The sequence below is a fragment of the Suricata suricatta genome, chromosome 1, assembly GCF_006229205.1.
Source record: "Suricata suricatta isolate VVHF042 chromosome 1, meerkat_22Aug2017_6uvM2_HiC, whole genome shotgun sequence".
Lineage (NCBI taxonomy): Eukaryota > Metazoa > Chordata > Mammalia > Carnivora > Herpestidae > Suricata > Suricata suricatta.
In genome coordinates this window covers 153,091,379-153,095,397 of record NC_043700.1, presented here as the reverse complement: position 1 = coordinate 153,095,397, position 4,019 = coordinate 153,091,379, and positions in this window count along the sequence as shown.

The window sequence follows — 4,019 nt, the reverse complement described above, 5'->3', positions numbered from 1 at the left end:
AAAGTGAATATCCGATGAATTGTTTTTAAATAGGTATTTTTCTAATTACAGGAATAATGCATATTTATTATAACTGGGGGGAAGGATTCCATACCAGCACAAAGGAGAACAAAGGCTTTTTTCATAGTTGCATTTTCCCAAATCAATAGTTTATATTTTACTATTTTTTTAGTCTTATGCACTTATACTTTTAACAATATTGCGTTCCTACTCTTCTGAAACAGGTTTTCTTTTTCCCACTCAATACCAGATTGTGAATTCAGGGGGAGGGCTGGGTAACTATTGTGTGCTCTGTCCCACAGCCTGGGATTGATTCATCTATCAGTATTTGTTTCCTAGGGAGAATCTTTTAAGATAATAAAGTATACACCCAAACAATATCCCTTGAAAAATCTCTTCATCCTTAGATCTTTTATTATCTTGTCTCTGTCCTGCAGCCCCTCTTCTATGTAACTGTGGTGCTGTGCTGTCTTTGGGAGACCAGTGCACTCCCTTCTCCCCATTATCACCAGGACTTCATCAAAGACCATGTTGGCAACACATCTGGCCGCTGTTTCAATGGAATGCCAAAACCCCATTTACTCTGTGTTCTCCAAAGCTTCGTATAAATCCAACACTATCCTATTTTTCCCTGGGACACCGTTTCATCAGATTTCAGAGGGAATCGCCATTTCCGACAATATCTAGTCTCTCCGCCTTGCCTCCTGATGTGTTGATTCTAACTTTCTGTCACCCCACAAGCGCCCTCCGGGTTTCTGACAAATCTGATACCGTTTGTGGAACCAGAATCCCCAGATGAGCGCAGCTGCGCCTACTGGTGGGTGGAACCACAGATAATGCAGCTAGAGGGCGCTCGCGTCCTCACATTTCTGAGGAATTAGAAGATCATGAAAGATGTTTTCTTTTTTTAATGTTTATTTATTTATTTTGAGAAAGAATGGGGGGAGGGGCAGAGAAAGAGAGACAGAAAATCCCAAGCAGGCTTCGCGCTGTCAGCACAGAGCCCACCATGCGGCTTCATACCCGCAAACCTTGAGATCATGATCTGAGCCAAAATCAAGAGTTGGTTGCTAAACCAACTGAACCACCCAGACACCCCAAGATGTTTTCTCTTAGTACCCAAACTTAAGACGCGTACAGTCTTGGGGGAAGGGAGAGCAATAAAACCAGGGCACATGAAATAACTGAAAAAATAGTGTAATCTATTTGTTTTCCAGATAAATGGCCATACAATGAGTCTAGCATGTCAGATGCTGTTCTAAGCCCTAAACGTCCCCTGCCAGCACCCCAAAGAGACAGGTACTGTAAGGTCAAATCCTCTCTTTACAGGTGAGGCACTAAGAGATTTGTAATTTTCGCAAAGTCACAGGGACAGAGGTAGAAGTCAGACCCAGGCAGCTTGCCCCGAAGTCCTGCATTTGAAGATGGGTGTCAAATTAACTGTGGTAGCTCTGGGGAGTGAGGAGTATTGGGAGACCACATTATTTACTTTTGATACAAAGTTCTATGTTGTCAAGTTATTTTCTCATGCATAAACTATTAGGGTTACTTTTAAAATACAGTAATTTTTACAGGTATAATATAAGAGTATAAGGAATTGTTCAACTGTAGTCAAGGGCAGATTCAGGTATTTCTTTTTTTTTTTTTTAAGTTCTTTACGTTTATATTTGAGAGAGAGAGTGCAAGCAGGGAAATGGCAGAGAGAGAGAAGGAAAGATGGAATCTAAAGCAGGCTGCAGGCTCTGAGCTGATAGCACAGAGCTCAATAAGGGGCTCGAACCCATGAACCATGAAATCATGACCTGAGCCAAAGTTGGACACTTAACTAACTGAGCCACCCAGGTGCCCCAGATTCAGGTATTTCAACTTAAAAAAAGAAGCCACAACAAATTTCAAATTTTTAGAAGGTGACAGTTACCACAAATATAACAAAACCATGAAAAATTATATACTATACCTCTATTATACTCTTTTCCCTATTTTTTTGGCTGCATACTCTTTGTATAATCATCTCTTCATATGACAACAATTCTATATATATCGTTTTCATGGAGAGAAGAGAAAGTAATTTAAATGCATCTTGAAATGTCATTATATTGTATTGAGCCCCATAATTGTTTAATCAAATTATCTTTAAACTATATACAATAGCTCATGGATGAATATGTGTGGAGTTTTATCACAAGAGCACTTAGATTGCTTTTCTGTGATTTTAGTGCATGTGTGTGTGTGTGTGTGTGTGTTTGAACATCATTTTTTTTCCTTAATTGCCAGGCTTCATCAGGCTAAGTTGTCTCAGATACTAAGACTAATCCAATACCTTGGGAGGCATAAAAATGCAATTTGGCACGCACCAAATGCTACTTCACAGTTCATAGTATTGCTGCAGTCTTGTGCCCTACTGACGCAAGAACTCTGGTCGATTCTATTTTGCATTGATTCTCATTTTAAAAGCATGGTAGTATGGTGCATTATAATTGCATATGTATTATTGTTTTCCTGAAGGTAGTTTCTGTCTTGACTAGACATCAATGAGACCCAAATAGTCCACTTAAATTTTGCGCACTTGATGATGAAAAGAACATTCCTCCCACTAGCTTCTGTTTCTGCATATTTTGACTTTTTTCTTCTCGCTACCCACACACTTACAGTGTCAAGCATAGTGGGGAACCATTTATATTACAATAGGACCCATGATGCCACATTAGAGCATGATCTGAGGACATCAGGAATATTCCTAGAAGTCATTCTTACCCTAAAACAGCCAACATAGAAGTAAGGGTGAACCATATGAATAGATCCATTGAGCTCAAACAAATCAATGTCCAACTCAACTTCTCCTTCCCTAGGGTCCCCCAAATGCTCAGAGTCTCCCCACTGACACCAACTCCTCAAGGAAAAACTGATGGAGGGGGGAGCCAAGTGCAAGAGACCACATCCTTAGCCCATTGCAGTTACAATATCTTACTTTTGCAATTTCAACCACAGCATGTGCCCATGTGAGCCTATGATTGGAAGTTGCCCTTAGAACTCGCAAGTCCTGAAGCCCAACTGTCTCTTGCTTCACAGGAAGTCCGCCCTGACTGTGGTGAGGACAATAATGGCAACAAGGGCAGAGCTCATGGATAAACCCGTGTAGACCAGAGTTGTCAAAACCCCATGGAGGAGGCAGGCGCTGAGCTAGGCGTGGAGCGGTAGGCAGGATCCAATAGACGCAGGAGTAGGAAGCAGATAAGCCACAAGTCTCCCCGGTCTGCCAAAAGCAGCCACGCATGTATGTGGATGTAAAATGTGTTCTCCTGCCAATGAAAACATTTATTCATCACTGGCTTAGAGCTACCTAGTAGGAGCCAATGGCAATACATTTACACATCACTAAAGAATGAGAATTGAACTCTCTTTTCAGCCCCCTCTCCCCCTTCCAACCAGCAAATAATGACTCCCAAGCCAGGATCAACCAAAGCTTCAGGCATTTGGCACACATGTGTACGCCATCCTCCTCGCTCCAACACGAGGATCCAAGAACGCGGGGTTTGCACTCCAGGCAAGGGGGAGGGGAGCAAAGGGGAGCTGGCTGGAAACAAAGCTTTCTGGGTAGACACGGAAAGCAGAACCCAGCGAGTGCCAAATCAACCAGTGTGAGGAACCGAGGTCCATCCCCAACTCTAACTCCTCTTTTTCAGGTTCTTTTGTGCCATTACTTCCCCGGATGTTTCCCTGTTTCCTGCCAGAGGTGGCCGCCAGCCAGCCATTTAGGAGCCTGAGAGCTGATCTAAGCCACGGTCTTTCGCCTGTCTTTTTTTTTTTTTTTTAACATTTATTTATTTTTGCGAGACAGATCATGAGCAGGGGAGGGGCAGAAAGAGAGGGAGACACAGAATCAGAGGCAGGCTCCAGGCTCTGAGCTAGCTGTTAGCACAGAGCCCAATGCGGGGCTCGAACCCACAAACTGTGAGATCATGACCGAAGTCAGATGCTTAACCGACTAAGCCACCCAGGGGCCCCGCACCTGTGTCTTT